General features: G+C 35.8%; 1 long non-coding RNA gene across 1 annotated transcript in view; it reads right to left on the bottom strand.

Moving 5' to 3' along the window:
• LOC149126175 (uncharacterized) overlaps positions 1-18,172 on the bottom strand; it is a 38,445-nt gene extending 20,273 nt beyond the window's left edge. The window contains exon 1 of the long non-coding RNA XR_016235596.1: positions 17,762-18,172. This is a non-coding gene — a long non-coding RNA (uncharacterized LOC149126175). The remainder of the gene's footprint in view (positions 1-17,761) is intronic.
• Between the last annotated feature and the right edge of the window lie 1,232 nt (positions 18,173-19,404).

Genomic DNA, 19,404 nt, shown 5'->3' with positions numbered 1-19,404 from the left:
ACCTCAAACGGTAGAATTAGAAACATACCAGGGGATTCCAATTCAATCACATTGAGGTGGCATGTACCAATGCCATCTCACTAGTCCCAGTGATCAATTTCTGTTCACAATTGATAGTAATGATAGGACTAAGAACCAAAGGGATCACATAAACAAGAATAGTGTCTGCAAATACTAGCTGATAGAATCAAAAAGGGAGAGAATGATCCAACATGGGAAGTGGGATACACAGCAGACTCATAGAATGGCAGATGTCCTAAACAGCACTCTGGCCTCATAATCAGCCCTTAAGGCATGCGGATCTGGCTGAAATGCCCATGAGACTATTTCAGGCATGGAAAGCCAAGACACTCTGGGGGGAAAAAAAAACTAAATGAAAGATCTCCGTGAGTGAGATCCCAGTGGAAAGAATGGGTCATCAAAGAAGGAGGTACCTTCTCTGAAGGGAGGAGAGAACTTCCACTTTGACCATGGCCTTGTCTAAAAATGATCAGAGTCAGTGAACTCAGGGGGCTTCCATAGCCTTTGCAGCTCATGACAAGAGCCTAGGGTGATTACTGACGCCATAAACAATAGTGTCAATTTGTTAAGTCAACAACAGGAGTCACTGTGTACTTACTCCTCATGTAGGATCTTTGTCCTTAGTGTGCTGTACATTGAGATTTAATGCTATAACTAGTAGTCAAGCAGTATTTTTCACTTTATGCTTTTGTGTGGGAGCAAACTGTTGAAATCTTTACTTAATGTATGCTAAACTGATCTTCTGTATGTAAAGAGAATCGAAAATGAATCTTGATGTGAATGGAAGGGGAGAGGGAGTGGATAAGGGGAGGGTTGCAGGTTGGAGGGACGTTATGGGTGGGAAGCCATTGTAATCCATAATCCGTACTTTGGAAATTTATATTCATTAAATAAAAGGTGAAAAAAAAAGGAGTGTCAATTTGTAAAGTCAACAACAGGAGTCACTGTGCACTTACTCCTCATGTAGGATCTCTGTCCTTAATATACTGTACATTGTGACTTAATGCTTTAACGAGTACTCAAACAGTATATTTCACTTTGTGTTTCTATGGGGGTGCAAACTGTTGAAATTTTTACTTAATGTATACTAAACTCATCTTCTGTTAAAAAAAAGAAGAAATTATCAATTCCCAACTTGACTCTCACTGGGATTAAACATGACAATAGGTCTGATCTGATTTCATCATCATTTAAAAAAAATCATCTATTATTTTTCACTTTATGTTTCTGTGTGGGAGCAAACTGTTGAAATCTTTACTTAATGTATGCTAAACTGATCTTCTGTATATAAAGAGAATCGAAAATGAATCTTGATGTGAATGGAAGGGGAGAGGGAGTGGGAAAGGGGAGGGATGCGGGTGGGATAGACGATATGGGGGTATGCCATTGTAATCCATAAGCCATACTTTTTAAATTTATATTCATTAAATAAAAGTTAAAAAAAATAAAAAGAAAAACCCATGGCCAGCAACCTATTGAATGGGGAATAGTTGGAAGCATTTCCACTGAGATCCAGTTCCAGACAGGGATGCCAAATCTCACCATTGCTGTTCAATATAGTACTAGAAGTTCTAGCCAAGCCATTAGTCAAGAAAAAGAAATTAAAATGGGTACAAAATGAAAGGAAAATGTCAAACTATCCATCTTTGCAGACAACGTGACTCTTTATGTAAGGGATCCAAAGAACTCCACTAAGAGACTATTGGAACTCATAGACGAATTTGGCAAAGTAGCAGGATATAAAATCAATACATAAAAATCAACAGCCTTTGTATACAGACACTGCCAGAACTGAGAAATAACTTCTAAGGCCAATCCCATTCACAACAGCTACCAGAAAAAACCAAATACCTTGGAAAAAACTTAACCAAGGATGTCAAATATTTCTATAATGAGAATTACAAAATCTTAAAGAACTAGAAGAGGATACCAAAAAATGGAAAAATATTCCATGCTCACTGATTGGAAGAATCAATATCATCAAAATGTCCATTCTTCCAAAAGCAATTTACAGATTCAATGTGATATAAATGAAAATATCAAACACATTCTTATCAGACCTAGAAAAAATGATGCTGATATTCATATAGAAACATATATTGAGGTGCTGGAGACCTCCAATAGATAAATGAGTCTTATACAACAAAAACAGAGCTGGAGGCATCAGAATACAGATTTCAAGACATACTACAGTGCAATTATAATCAAAACAGCATGGTACTGTTCAGAAACAGATGGATAGGCAATAGAACAGAATAGGAACACTAGAAATCAATCCAAACATCTACAACCAATTTATATTTGATCAAGGAGCTAAAACCAATTCCTGGAGCAAGGAGAGTCTTAAACAAATATTGTTGGGAAAACAGGATTTCCACATGCAGGAGTATGAAGCAAGACACCTATGTTACACTTTACACAAAAAATCCACTCAACGTGGATTAAAGATCTAAATCTATGACCCAGCACCATAAAATTATTACAGAACATTGGAGAAAGTCTGCAAGATATAGGCACAGGCAAGACTTCTTGGAAAAATCTCCAGAGGCATAGGCAGTCAAAGTCAAAATTAATAACAAGGATTACATCAAATTAAAAGTTTCTGTACTGCAAAAAAAAAGTCAGCAAAGTGAAGAGGCAACTGAAATAATGGGAGAAAATCTTTGCAAATTATGCAACTGATAAAGGATTAATAACCAAAATCTGGCAGGCGCCACAGCTCACTTGGCTAATCTTCCACCTGTGGAGCTGGCACCCTGGGTTATAGTCCCGGTTGGGGTGCCGGGTACTGTCCCAGTTGCTCCTCTTCCAGTCCAGCTCCCTGCTGTGGCCTGGGAAGGCAGTGAATGATGTCCCAAGTGGTTGGGCCCTGCATCCACATGTGGGACCAGGAGGAAGCATCTGGCTCCTTGCTTTGGATCAGCGCAGGGTGCCAGTGTAGCAGCCATTTGGGGGGTGAACCGACAGAAAAGGAAAACTTTTCTCCCTGTCTCTCTCTCTCTCACTGTCTAACTCTGCCTGTAAAAAAAAATAACCAGAATCTACAAAGAGATCGAGAAACTTCACAACAGCAAAACAAACAACCCACTTAAGAGATGGGCCAAGAGCCTAAATAGACATTTTTCAAGAGGAAATCCAAATGGCCAACAGACACATGAAAAAATGTTCAGGATCACTAGCCATCAGGGGAATGCAAATCAAAACCACAATGAGGTTTCACCTCACTCCAGTTAGAATGGCTCTCATACAGAAATCAACTAACAACAGATGATGGTGAGGATGCAGGGGCAAAGGCACAATAACCCACTGTTGGTGGGAATGCAGACTGGTAAAGCCACTATGGATACAGTTTGGAGATACCTCAGAAATCTGAATGTATCCCTACCACATGACCCAGCAATTCCATTCTTTGGAATTTACCCAAGGAGAATTAAATTGGCAAATAAAAGAGCTGTCTACACCTCAATGTTTATTGCAGCGCAATTCAGAATGGCTAAGACATGGAATCAACCTAAATGCCCATCAACAGAAGACTGGAAAAAGAAATTAAGTGATATGTATTCTACAGAATACTACACAGTGGTAAAAGAAATGAAATCTTGTCATTTGCAACAAAATGGAGGAATCTGGAAAACATCATACTGAGTGAAATAAGCCAGGCCCAAAGGGACAAATATCATATGTTCTCCCTGATACGTGACAACTGAGCATCTAAAAGGAAAACTATAGAAGTGAAACTGACATTATGAGAAGCAATGACTTGATCAGCCCTTGTGATGACTGTCAAGGAACAGCTTACTATTTTATTCATTTTAGTATTTTCTTTTTCTACTTAATACCATTGGTTGAGCTTTTTACTTAACATGGAATTATTCTTAGGTGTTTAAATCAAATTGAAATAAAAAATTAGAGTTGGAATAAGAGATGGAGGGGATATACAGTTTGGCACATGCTCCCAGGTATTTACCCCTAAGGGTAAAGTATAAACTTGCCATGGGACTCAAAATACTAAAAATTGGCATGTATCAATGCCACCTTACTAATTAAAGTGATCAGTTTAAGTCCATAACTGATCATAAAGAGGATTAAGTGTCAAGGGAGCACACAAATAAGACCAGTGTCTGCTAATAATTGCAGAATTAAAAAGGAGAGAACAATCCAGGATGGGAAGCAGGTCACAGAGCAGACTCTTAGAATGACAAATGCTGTAAACAGAACTCTGGCCTCAGAATCACACCTTAAGGCATTTGGTTCTGGCTAAAAAGCACATGAGAGTAGTTCAGGCATAGAAATACAGGACATTGTGGCAAAAATGACCTTAAAGAAAGACCTCTGTGAGTGAGATTCCAGCAGAAAGAAGCGGACATTAAAGAATGAGATACCTTTCTCTGAAGGGAGGAGAGAACTTCCAGTTTGATTATGACATTGTATAAATAATGTTGGACTTTGTGAACTCAAGAGGCTTCCATAGCCTTGGCAGCTCATGAAAAGAGCCTCAGATGATTACTGACATCATAAATAAAAGTCTGAACTGTTAAATCATCAACAGGAGTCACTGTGCACTTGCTCCCTATATTGGGACCTGTGTACTTAATGTTTTTTACTATGAGAATTAACACTATAACTAGTTGTCAAACCATGCTTTATACTTTGTCTTTCTGTGTGGGTGCAACCTGTTGAAATCTTTACTTAGTATAGAGTTGATCTTCTGTATATAAAGATATTTAAAATGAATCTTAATGAAGAATGGGATAGGAGAAGGAGTAGAAGATGGGATGGTTTGTGGGTGGAAGGGTGGTTATAGAGCAAAGAATCACTATAATCCAAAAGTTGTACTTTTGAGATTTATATTTATTAAATAAAATTTTCTATAATTATAACATATCTGAATAGAGCAATACTGAGTAAGAACATTCAATCAGGAATAATGTGTCCAAATGAAAGATCAGCAACAGATATCTTCATTAATAAAATGTACAAAATTAAAAAAAATATAACACCAATCTTTTGAAAAGTTAGAGAGGTAACTTTTCCTAACTCATCATATGAGGCCAGCTGGTAAAGCCATTATGGAAGTCTGTTTGGAGATTCCTCAGAAACCTGAAGATAACCCTACCATACAACCCAGCCATCCCACTCCTTGGAATTTACCCAAAGGAAATTAAGTTGGCAAATAAAAGAGCTGTCTATATCTTAATGTGTATTGCAGCTCAATTCACAATAGCTAAGACCGGGAATCAACCTAAATGCCCATCAACAAAAGACTGGATAAAGAAATTATAGGATATTCACTCTACAAAATACTATACAGCAGTAAAAAAATGAAATCTGTTCATTTGCAACAAAATGGAGGAATCTGGAATACATCATGCTGAGTGAAATAAGCCAGTCCCAAAAGGACAAATATATGTTCTTGATTGGTGACAACTGACTGAGCACCTAAGAGGAAACCTGTTGAAGTGAAATGTACACTATGAGAAAAAAATGACTTGATCAGCCCTTGTCCTGACTGTTGAAAAACAACTTACTATTTTGACCTTTTAGTATTTTTTGTTCTACTCAATGCCATTGGTTGAACTTGTTAATTAACATGCAATTATTCATAGGTGTTTAAATTTAACTGAAAAGTGATCTCTGTTAAATATAAGAGTGGAAATAAGAGAGGGGGGAGATGTACAGTATGGCCTATGCTCATCAGACATACCCCTAGTGGTAGAGTTAGAAACATGCCAGGGGATTCCAATTCAATCCCATTAAGGTGGCATGTACCAATGCCAGCTCACTAGTCAAAGTGATCAGTTTCAATTCATAATTGATCATAATGATAGGATTGAGAGTCAAAGGGTTCACCTAAACAAGACTAGTATCTGCTAATACTAACTGATAGAATTAAAAGGAGAGAACAACCCAAGATGGAAAGTGGGATACACAGCAGACTCATAGATTGGCAGATGTCCTAAACAGCACTCTGGCCTCAGAATCAGCCCTTAAGGTTTTAGACATGGCTAAAAAGCCCATGAGAGTATTTCAGGCATGGAAAGCCAAGACACTCTGGCAAAAAAAAAAAAAAAGACCTAAATGAAAGATCTCTGTGAGTGAGATACCAGTGGAAAGAACGGGCCATCAAAGAAGAAGGTACCTTTCTCTGAAGGGAGGAAAGAACTTCCACTTTCACTATGGCCTTGTCTAAATAAGATCAGAGGTGGTGAACTCAAGAGGCTTCCATAGCCTTGACAGCTCATGACAAGAACCTCCGGTGATTACTGACATCATAAATTAGATTGTCAATTGTTAAGTCAACAACAGGAGTCACTGTGCACTTACTCCCCATGTAGGATCTCTGTCCTTAATGTGTTGTACTATGTGAATTAATGGTAAAACTACTACTAAACCAGTACTCTATTCTTTGTGTTTCTGTGTATGTGTAAACTGTTGAAATCTTTCCTTAGCATATACTAAATTGATCTTCTATATATAAAAATAATTGAAAATGAATCTTGATGTGAATGGGATGGGAGAGGGAGTGGGAGATGGTATGGTTGTGGGTGGGAGGGAGGTTATGGGGGGGGGGAAGTCGCTATAATCCAAAAGTTGTACTTTGGACATTTATATTTATGAAATAAAATTTTAAAAATAAATAAATAAACTTAAGTTTAATTAAGGGAATTATAAAAAGTTTTCTACAATAATAATAACATCTCTGAATAGAGCAATACTGAGAAAGAACATTAAACGAGGAATAAAGTAGAACAGACAAAAAAATACTAAGAGGATAATGTATTAAGTTGTTCATTAACAGTCAGGGCTATGCTGATCAAGTCACCGTTTCTCATAGTGTCCATTTCACTTCAGGAGGTTTCCTTTTTGGTGTTCAGTCAGTTGTCACTGATCAGGGCGAACATATGGTATTTGTCCCTTTGGGACTGGCTTACTTCACTCAGCATGATGTGTTCCAGATTCCTCCATTTTGTTGCAAATGAACAGATTTCATTTTTTTACTGCTGTATAGTATTTTGTAGAGTGAATATCCTATAATTTCTTTATCCAGTCTTTTGTTGATGGGCATTTAGGTTGATTCCCGGTCTTAGCTATTGTGAATTGAGCTGCAATACACATTAAGATATAGACAGCTCTTTTATTTGCCAACTTAATTTCCTTTGGGTAAATTCCAAGGAGTGGGATGGCTGGGTTGAATGGTAGGGTTATCTTCAGGTTTCTGAGGAATCTCCAGACTGGCTTCCATAGTGGCTTGACCAGTTTGCATTCCCACCAACAGTGGGTTAGTGTCCCTTTTTCCCCACATCCTCACCAGCATCTGTTGTTGGTAGATTTCTGTATGTGAGCCATTCTAACCAGGGTGAGGTGAAACCTCATTGTGGTTTTGATTTGCATTCCCCTGATTGCTAGTGACCTTGAACATTTTTTCATGTGTCTGTTGGCCATTTGGATTTCCTCTTTTAAAAAATGTCTATTGAGGTCCTTGGCCCATCTCTTAAGTGGATTGTTTGTTTTGTTTTTGTGGAGTTTCTTGATCTCTTTGTAGATTCTGGTTATCAACCCTTTATCAGTTGCATAGTTTGCAAATATTTTTTCCCATTCTGTCGGTTGTCTCTCCACTTTCCTGACTGTTTCTTTTTCAGTACAGAAACTTCTCAAATTGATGCAATCCCAAATGTTAATTTTGGTTTTGACTGCCTGTGCTTCTGGGGTGTTTTCCAAGAAGTCATCGCCAGTACCTATTTCTTGCAGGGTTTCTCCATGCTCTCTAATAATTTGATGGTGTCAGGTCATAGATTTAAGTCTTTAATCCATGTTGAGTGAATTTTTGTCTAAGGTGAAAGGTAGGCGTCTTGCTTCATGTTTCTGCATGTGGAAATACAATTTCCTAAATAGCACTCTGGCCTCAGAATCAGCCCTAAAGGCATTCGGATCTGGCTGAAAAGCCCATGAGAGTATTTCAGGCATGGAAAGCCAAGACACTCTGGCAAAAAGATCTCTGTGAGTGAGATCCCAGTGGAAAGAACAGGTCTTCAAAGAAGGAGGTACCTTTCTCTGAAGGGAGGAGAGAACCTCCACTTTGACCATGACCTTGTCTAAACAAGATAAGAGTCAGAGAACACAGAGGGCTTCCATAATCTTGGAAACTCATGACTGGAGCATAGGGAGATTACTGATGCCATAGACAGGAGTGTCAATTGGTAAAGTCAACAACAGGAGTCACTGTGCACTTACTCCTCATGTAGGATCTCTGTCCTTAATGTGCTGTACATTGAGATTTAATTTTATAACGAGTACTCAAACAATATATTTCACTTTGTGTTTCTATGGGGTGCAAACTGTTGAAATTTTTACTTAATGTATACTAAACTGATCTTCTGTAAAAAAAAAAAGAAATTATCAATTCCCAACTTGACTCTCACTTGGATTAAACATGACAATAGGTCTGAACTGATTTCTTCATCATTTTAAAAAAATCATCTATTATTTTTCACTTTATGTTTCTGTGTGGGAGCAAACCATTGAAATCCTTACTTAATGTATACTAAGCTGATCTTCTGTATATTAAGATAATCGAAAATGAATCTTGATGTGAATGGAAGGGGAGAGGGAGTGGGAAAGGGGAGGGTTGTGGGTGGGAGGGACGGTATGTGGGGGAAGCCATTGTAATCCATAAGTCGTACTTTGGAAATTTATATTCATTAAATAAAAGTTAAAAAAAATGAGGAATAAAGTGTTCAAAGGAAAGATCAGCAACAAATGTATTTATTGCTAAAATCTACAAAATTAAAAAAACACCAATTTTTTGAAAAGTATTATACAAATTGTTAGGGTGGTAACTTTTCCAAACTCATTATATGAGGCCAGTTTTTCCTAACGTGACCTGATAGATGCAAGATCTCTGTTTATCTCTGATTCTCTTTTTTCAAATAAAAACTTACAAAGCAGAGTCCCTGCTGAATATAATGCAACAGTGTCATCCTAATAGAGTTTATATTAGAATATAGGTGCAAAATTTGATAGTAATTGAATCCAGCTTGGAATCCAAAAAATAAAATAAAATAAAATGGTCAGATATCATAATCAAGTCAGATGTAATATAGGAACAGGGAAAATATGAATGTAATTCATAATTCCAATAATTCATATTAATCAAAAATAAACATCAGTATAATAAACTAGATGCAGAAAACATTTTGTATAAAATTATACATTCACTTATGAGAAGTAAATTGAGCAGAACACTTATAGATTGCATATACTTCAATTACAAAACCCTTGCATTTCAGGAAACTGAGCCAGATTCTATTGAATGCCAACAAATGAAAGCATTTACCCTATAATTGGAACCATAAAATGATGCACATTTTTTACTTTTATATTCAATACTGCAATGTAAGGTCTAGGCAAAACAAAAAGAAAAGGGAAGGAAATAAAAGACACAGATATAGAAAAGAACAAATTGAAATTATTTATTTTTCCAGATGATTTTATTCTATTTATATGGAAATGCAACGAGTTCAACAACAGGCCACCTGAACTGGTAAATGACTGGTAGATTTGTAGGATACAAAGTAAGCACAAAAAATCAGAATTAGTTTTATATACCTATACTATTGTGAACCCACTGAAAAAAATAAATTAAAGAAGAAATTAAATTCACAATAAGAAATAAAATACCCTGGATAAATTTGACTTGTGATGTAAAATGCCTCTATAGCAACAATTCTAAAGCCATGATAAAGAATCTGAGATCATATTCACAGATTGAAATACTTTCTAATATTTCCATATTATCCAAGTTAATTTACATATACAATATGCTTTCCATCAAAATCAATGGAATTCATCATGTATCTAGAAAAATAAACCTAAATCTCATATCTTCACATATATTAAAAAATGTTACACATAGAAAAGTAACTCTTGAGAAACAGAACACATCTTGGGTCACAACAAATGAGTTCAATACATACCATAGATGTATGGTAAACCCTGGCATAAAAACTGATGAATAGACCAGTGTAAGAGGATAGAGGCTCCCAAAAAGAAATACAGATACATACAGACAATAGATCTTTTACAAAGCTAACAAAAATACACTGGAAAAGGTATAGTCTATTCAGTAAATTGTCCAGAGGCAACAGGATATCCATATGGACATCACTAAATCCAGATGACTACCCCTCTTTTCCTATACAAAGTCAACTGAAAGTGAGTCATGGATGTAAATGTGAGAACTGAAACTTACAAAATATAGAGAAAACTATAAGACATTGACATAAGCAATGGCTTCTTGATAAGATACCCTAAGAACAGGCAATAAAAAACTAATAGAGAAACCTTATATCAAACTAAGAAGATAATTCACGACAAAGAAGACAATCATCAGAGTGAAGATAAAACACCTCTTAACGCCTATAAAACCAGCATCACTTTAATTCTAAAACCAGGTATATGTACAAAGCAAATTAAGACCAATATATTCGATAAATACAGATGCAAAAAATCCTCAAAATACTTGCTAATCAAACATAACAACACATTAGAAATATAATTCACCCAGACCAAGTGGGAATGCACTAGATAAAATGTGTCCTTGATAAAAACCTTAAACTGGGAGTAGAAGGAATATTCATGAACACATTCAAGGTAGTTTATGACAAACACAGAGCCACCATCAAATTGTGTGGGTAAATTGGAAGCATTTCCACTAAGAGCTACAAGGATGCTCACCCCCATAATTGCTATTCAATATAGTTCTAGAAGGCTTACTTGAGAGCCACCAGCAAGCAAAATCCAAGCAAAGGGATACAAATTGGAAAGGTTGAAGTCAAATTATTACTGTTGATAGAAGATATGATCTTATATATAGGGAAGCCAAAAGACTCCACCAAGAGACTATTGGAACTGAAAAGAGTTTGGTAAATTTGCAAGATAAAATCAATACACAAAATTCAATAGCATTTGTATAAAAAGACAATTCTATGATGAGAAAGGACATGCAAGATCAGTTCAATTCACAATAGCCAAACAAATTGGAATAAATTTAAATAAAGAGGTCAAATATCTCTACAATGGTAATTACAAAACATTTTTAAAATAAATAGGAGAACATAAACATGGAAATATCTGTCATGTTCATGGATTAGAAGAATTAATAGAATCAAAATGTCCATACTACTGAAAGCAATTTACATGTTCAATATGATCCCAATCGAAATAGTAATGACATTCTTCGGAAAAAAATGATAGAAAAAATGATGCTAAAATTCATATGGAAGCCCAAGAGATCCTGAATAGCTAGAGCAAACTTAAAGAATAAAACAAAGCCAGAGGCATCACAATATCAGATTTCATGACATCTACAGGTCAGTTAGAATCAAAAAAGTCTAATACTGGCACAAAAATAAACATGTAGACCAATGGACTGGAGTAGAAATTCCAGAACTTAATACACTCATGTACAACCAACCGATCTTTGACAAAGGAGCCAAAATAAATGCCTGAAAAAAGGTACTCTTCAACATATGTTACTGGAAAACTTGGATTCTGCATGTAGAAGTATGAAACAAGACCACCACCTTACAATTTATACAGAAATGAACTATAGATGGATCAATGATATAAAACAATAACCTGATAACATCAAATTACTAGATGAAAATATTGGGAAACTCAGCAAGACATTGGCATACACACAGAATTCTTGTTAAATACCCCTGAATGATAGGCAATCAAAGCACAAATAAACAAATAGGATTGCATTAAGCTAAGATGCTTATGCACTGCAAAGGAATTGCTCAACATATTGTAGAGGCATCCAAGAGAACAGGAGAAAACATTTGCAAATCTTGCAATGGTTAAAGGTCTAATATCCAGAATCTACAAAGAGTTCAACTAATCCAGAACAACAAAAACAACAAAAATCCTGTCAAGCAGTGGGCAAAGGACAAAACAGACATTTTTGAAGGATGACATTCAAATGGTCAACAGAAACATTTAAAAATGCTCAGGATGATTAGCCATCAGGAAATGCAAATCAAAAGGATGATGAGGGTGAAACCTCACCCCAATTAGAGTGGCTATCTTTCAAAAATTATAAAACAATAAATGTTAGCAAATATATGGGTGATAAAATACTATAATCCACTGCCGGTTAAATTGTAAACCATTATGGAACACAGTCTGGTAATTTTTCAGTAATCTGAAAATTGTTCTACCGCATACACAGCCATCCCACTCCTAAAAATTTACCCAAATAGAATGAAATCTGCATAAGGAAGACTTGTCTGCACCTTATGTTTATTGCAGATCAATAGCTAAGATCTGACATCAACCTAGAGATTCATCAACTGAATAATGATTAAAGAAAATGTGGTATATATACACTATGCAAAACTACTCAGCTATATAAATTAATAAGATGTTGTCTTTTACAACAAAATATATTCATATGGAAGCCATTATTCTCAGTCAAATAAACCAGCACAAAATAAACAAATAAACAAAGCACAAAAATGCAATGTTGAGTTTTGGTTATTGCTTACAATCCTTGTCTATACTCTTGATAAACAGTGATTTTTCTACTTGTTCCATTCAATTCTTTATTTGGTGCAGAGTTAAGCTTGTGATTATGAAATAATTGAAATTATGCAATTATAGATATAAAAAGAAAAAATAAGAGAGGAAGGAGGACAGAGGGTTGGAGCATGGGCAAGAGGGAGGTTAGGGTGGGAAATATTATGCTCTTATGTCTGTGTATATGAAATACATGAAATTTGTTCACCTTATATGAATAAAATTATTTTAATACCCCAGTAGACTGGGATAAATTATTTGCCAATTCTGCATTTCATGAAGAACTGAAATTCAGAATACATATGAAACTGCTGAAATTATGCACAAATATATCTAAGAATTTGGAAAAGATCTGAACAGGCATTTCTGTAAAGAAGAAATACCCATGGTCAACAAAAATGGGAAAACATGCAATATAATTATTATATAGGAAAATGCAAATCAAAATACACTAGGTGTCACCTCACTAACAAATGCTAGTGGGGTATGAAGAAAATAAAACTTTAATAAGTTATTGGAGCCTGCACTGTTGTGTAGCAATTAAAGCCGCCACCTGCAGTGCCAAAATCCCATATGAGGACTTGAGTCCCAGTTGCTCCACTTCTGATCCAGCTCTCTTCTGTGGCCTGAGAAATCAGTGGAAGCTGGCCCAAGTCTTTAGGCCTCGGCTCCCACATGGGAGACCCAGGAGGAAGCTTCTGGTTCCTGGCTTTGTATTGGCCCATTGCAGCATTTAGGGAGTGAACCAGGGGATGGAAGATCTCTCTCTCTCTTTCTATCTGTAACTATGACTTTCAAATAAATAAATATTTTAAAATATATGATATTGATGAGAATGAAAGTTAGCCTGAGCATTATGAAGACTTAGTATGGCCATCCCTCCAAAAATGAGAAGGGATAAACCTCTCCAACCATTGTGTATGTATCAGAAGGAAATTCAATCTGCGTGCAAAAGAGATTTCTGCTTTCTGTTTTGACTACAGCACTATTCATGGTAGTAAATATTTGGAACCAACCTAGGAATCTATCAATGTGTTACAGGTTTTCCAATCCTAAATCAGTGATTAAAAAGGATTGAAATATTATTTGCTTCAAAATGGGTGGAACTGGAGACCCTTAAGTGAAGTAAGACTGGCATAGGAAGAAATAAATCTCACATGTTCTCTGATATATGGGTTTCTAAAAAATGGTGGATATAAATATAAATGTTTTTAATTAGGATGGGAAGATTCATTACTGAAGATACTGGGTGGTAGGATAACAGATATAGAAACAGAGTTAGAAAGAATGAACCAGTTGCAGTGTTCCATAATATAATGTTGTGACTTTAGTTCCTGATAAGATACACTGTATAAGAAATTGGAAAGGAGGAGCTTGTAGGCCTTAAACACAAAATAAGCAAGGAAAATCTTCATTTCCTAGATTAAATTATGTTGTGTGCATACTCAAATGTTGCACTGTATCCTGTAATAATATACAAGTAGTGTATATATAGTGTAGACTGAGCAAAATTTTAAAAATCAGAAATGTCTCTATATTCTATCAATGAACTATCTGCAATATGTGATTAACCAAACTACATCATTTACAAAGCATAAGAAAGTAATAAAGCAATAATCTCCAGTCCTGCTAAGGATTATTTAAATAATCTTAAAATTTAAAAATCAAGGTTGCCTTTCCCATTGAACTTTCTGCTCATCCCTTGCATGACTTTCTGATATTCTATGAATGCCATTGTTGCAAAGCTAAACTTGAACCTAAATGGAAGAATAGTTGTAAGGTTTTAATATGTATTTATTTACTTGAAAGGAGGAGGGACAGTAGTGGATAGATCTTCCATCCACCAGTTCACTTGTCAATGTTTGCAAAACCTGGGACTGGTTCCAGTTTAATCTAGGAGCCAGGAACACCTTTTGTATCTCCAATGTAGGCAGAAGGTACATGAGTACTTAAGACATCATCAAATGCCCCTCAGATACATTGTAGCAAGAATCTGGATTGGAAGTGGGGAATGGCCAGGACCTGAATGAGGAAGATAAATATGAGATGAGGGCATCTCAAGTCATGGCTTAACTCACTGCTCATGACCCCATCTCTTTATACTGTTTCATTCATTCTTAATACTGTTGTCAAATTACAGGCATGATGTTCAAACTTGGATCCATGTATTTCAGTTTTAAAAAAAAGGCTTAGGGTAACTGTTAAGATTAATAAAACTGTATTCCACAATGGAGGACCCGGGTGCATTTCCTGATTCTGATCCTAACTCCAGCTTCCAATTAAAGCAGACCCTGGGAAGTCATGATGATGTCTCAAGACATGTGGTTTGTGCCACCCACATGGAAAACCTGAAGTGAGTTACCTGCTCTCAGGTTTAGATCTGATCCCTCCCTGGAAGATGTGAGCATTTGTGAAGTGAACTTGTGAACAGGAGCTCTTTCTCTCATTCATTGTCTCTTGTTTTCTATCAAGTAAATTAGAAAATAATTCATCAGACATAAAGAGCAACATAGTCTTGGAAGTATCCAAGTAAAGAAAAGACTGAAAGCAAATGGAGGGATAGCAAAATATTTATATTCTTTATTCCAATGTAACCTAACAGATAATATTATCATTTTAATAAAAACTTAACAATGAACAGTGTTGTTACAGTTTCTGATCATTAAAAATAATGACAGAAATTATATAAATGATAGGAATAAAGAGTTGAGAACATTCTTTTATAAGATACCTGAGCTTCCAAAGAAATAGTGTTCCAAACCAATTTTATGTGCTAAATACATTACATTTTTGTGAACTTAAGATACATATGTACAGATTTCAAAAGTAAAACAGAATGAAGATATAAAATGATTAAATAGAAAATATGCAGAAACATGGTCCATTATAACACCATTACATTGAAGCCTGGAAAAGCAATATGCACTTCAGGTTAATCAGGATTTGTGTCAGAAAATTTAAAAGGGTTACACAATGAGATGAGCAGATCATTTTCTATGAGGATAGTACAGTGTTTCATATCAGTGTTCATAGATAGAGCATCAGAATATTTAAGAAAAATGCTTACAAAACTGCAAGGATTGCCCAGTGTTTATCAGAACAAATAAATACAATGGTATAAATACCCAACCAGGGGTAATTAATAGTTATCCATATGTCATTGTGCAGATACATCAGCTAACACTAGATGGAGAAAATAAATAAATAAGGTCACTTCAAGTTGAAAAAGCACAAAAATCAGTGTATATGGAAGAAAAGATAGACAATCCATTTTAACTATCAATATTTCCTACAGAAGCACAGTCTATACACAATCTATAACATGACAGCATTTTGCCATAATGTAACAAAAAAGGCCAAGAATTAGCCGATGAGGAACAAAAATCAAGAAAGATATTGTCAAAGCTAGCAAAACTGATGGTTTAGAGAAACAGAAAGTAAGCAAACAAAAAACATCAAAGAACCAGGACTTTCCTCTTGGGGACAGAAGTAGAAGAGATTGGGAAAATACCTGAACTGACCAAGGCCCCTATATTTTCCTGAATATTAGTTCTATGGATGTTAACATTCTTATTCAAATTTAGCAGAAAACAAAGATGTCAACAATTGTCTTCCTTTCACGTTGTATTACTGTATATTAGGGATCTATGCAAGAGTATATATGTCTCACATGAAATCATGGCACATAATTTCTAAACTGGTGTACTAAGTGCAATTAAAAGGAAACAACCTATTTATCCCACAGTATCAAGGGACACCAAACTCAGGTTCCCAGACTTTGGGGATCACTCAGGAGATGCAGACTAAGGGGATTCACTCTCAGGAACTAAGACAAACCTCAGCAGCCAGAACATTTAATTCTGAGAGTTCCACACTTTTTACTTTTCCCTTCCAACAGTTTGCATTGGCTCCCTCCTCCAAGGTCTTAATTCTCACCAGAAATCAAACACTTGAAATCAGTTTAAGTCTGTGACCTGTGCAGTCATTTTCGTGATCACTAACACCAAATGTGTGTTGTTTGCCTAATATCAAACAACACATCTATAACACCTATGACTTACCAACAGTTCAATTCTGACAATATATAGAGTTAGTAGACATAATGGATTAAGATTTTAACGTAAAAACATCCCAGGCATATACCAATGAAAAGCATGTATTTGATTTTCTGGCTCCAGTCAAAATTATGAAGTTATCCAGAGATCCCCTCTAAAGCTATCTTATTTGCATGAGCTTAGCTATGGCCTGAAATTTGTGTATTAGACAGAATCATAGCCACTCATATTGCCCATGAAATATCTGAGTCTTAAAATCAAAGGTACAGGAATTGGGGAGAAAAGAATTTTTTTCTTTTACCAGTCACAAATGAACTCTCAAATTTATAGCCAGCAGAATCTGATATTCTGAGATATTCTCAAATGCTACAAGCTATCATTTGACTAAGCCAAATTTGGATGCATAATGAAACTACTGTGTGTTCAACAGTTTATTTTATTCTCAGTTCTCACACCAGTTAGCTTGGGGTTGAGGAGTGAAGAATGATTAGCCTTTACAAAGATTTTTACTCTCCACACAAGGGTGTGAAGGCATTTAATCCCAATTAAGAGATTAATCATTGGGAACAGGTGGGACCCTAATGAAGTGATTAGGCTAAATCAATTCATGTGATTATTGAGTGACTGCTTATTCCCAGGTGTGTGCTATAGAAACCACTTCATATTTGAACCTCCTGCAATTTCATTATTTGGTCATATGGTCTCTGTGCCACCCAAACCTCTGCCAACAAGATGACCATCAACAGATACTGCCCTCCGACCTTGGACCCAAACCATGAGACAAATATCATTTCTTTCTAAATAACTGAGTCTGTACCATTCTGTTATTAGCATCAAACAAAACCTGACTCAGAACCTAGGAAGAGCTGTGCTGACAGGACTGAATTGTAAACTAGTGACCTCGTTTCTCAACCAAAGGGTATCAGATCACATGTGGAAGTTCATTTCTCCATGTGGATTCTGTAATCACCATCAATTTGGAAAGCTGTGAGGCCCCAGGGTTCACACAAACCCTTTTCCTTTAGACACAGGACAGGACACCAGGGTCCTGGCTACTGGCCCAGCTCACTTCCTGTGACCATAGAATACTGGTCTCTGACACTCACCAGTTTCCAGCTTCCAACGAGTCCCAGCATCCTCCTGAGGGCTCCTGAGTGTGGTGAGGGAAGTTCACAGAGCAGCAATGGGTGAAACACCTGAGACCTCTCTCAGGAACAAACCCAGAAAGCCTAACATTGAGAAGCCAGCAAAGAAGATGCTGTGTGGTTCAGCAGTGTTGCCTTTGAACACCTGATTTTAAAGTCTGCCCCAACAATGAGCATGCATAACATCAGAGAACACACAGCCAATCCAAATGCTCCTAGCATGAGGGCCATAGCTTGGGGTTGTGGCAGGTCGGGGCAGAGAGGAACTCTGCTTGGTCTCAGGTCTGAAACTGCCTCATCTTTGCAGCTTGATCCTCCCAACAGCAGGGGCCGCTCTCACCTCCCTGATGATCATGACATCAGAGCACTGTCCCTCCCTCCTTTTTCCAGGACCCTATTAAAATCTTGTGACCCTTGGACTTTCAATAATGGTCTCACGTGTAACAGAATGCTGAATCTTTCCGGTATTCTGGGTCTTTATATTATTTATATTCTTGGCTCTTTTTTAAGGTCATTGGACTTTTTAAAAAAAATTGACTCCAGGACTATTTTAAGATACTAAAAAATACATTACATAGATTGACCTCTCTTTCTCTTGTTTCTATTACAGATATTCACTTGTAGTTCTGTATTCTGTAATTTAATATTGTTGTCTGTTTCGTTCTTACTGGCATGTCATAACACATTGGGTTTATATATTGATCTTATACACAGTAATCCTGCATAATTCTCTGGTCAGTTTTTATTTGTTTTGAATTTTATGGAATTATCTCCATATATAATAGTTTAATTAACATCTATTGATGGTTTTGCTGCTTAAAAGCATATCCTTATACATAAAATTTTCTGTTTTTTTTAATTTCCTAACTGCACATCTAGGACATTGTTGAAGACAGAAAATAAAAGGAAAGCGGCTTGTACAGCTGTGTTCCAAGGGAAATAGCTTTCAGTGTTCTATAACAATTATGCTTTATATTATAGGTGCATTGCAGCCCATCTTAATTATAATAAGTAATAATTATTTTACTGCTTTACTCACAGTTTATTTTTGTGATTAGATGCTTAATTTTATTCAAAACTTTTCATCTTTTAATTGCAGTTACCATGTGATTTTTTTGTGTTTCTCTTCCACATGAATTATTTACATGATTTATTTTGAAGTGTTAAACACCTTGGCATCTTTGACTCTATTTTGCTTTTTTATTGATCTCTTGTGATTGCATATTTTGCTCTATATTAACATTTTGCTTAAAATATTTGTACCTCTTTTTATAAGGATATGTTCTTTAAGTTCCTTTTTAGTTCATGTCTTGATCTGACTGTGGAATCAATGTAATACTGCATTCAGAAAAGAAATTAAATCATATTCCATATTTATTATCACTTTTTATGAATCTGGGAAATTGAGGGAGTGTTTCCCTGCCTTGAATATGAGGGAAATTCTACAAATCTAGGCCAGAAATTTTGCTTTTTGAATTTGTTCATTGGTTATTTTGATTTTTCAAACACTGAGTCAACTTATTTTGTTTATATATATAGCAGATTCCTATGTTATTGAAGATTTTTGATAAATTTATTTCACAATGTGGTGGCTCTGGGTTTAA

The sequence above is a fragment of the Oryctolagus cuniculus genome, chromosome 6 (assembly GCF_051225735.1).
Source record: "Oryctolagus cuniculus isolate XC-2025 breed Fujian yellow rabbit chromosome 6, ASM5122573v1, whole genome shotgun sequence".
NCBI classification, from domain to species: domain Eukaryota; kingdom Metazoa; phylum Chordata; class Mammalia; order Lagomorpha; family Leporidae; genus Oryctolagus; species Oryctolagus cuniculus.
The sequence above is the reverse complement of the archived record's forward strand: the minus strand, read 5'-3'. Positions and strand labels throughout refer to the sequence as shown.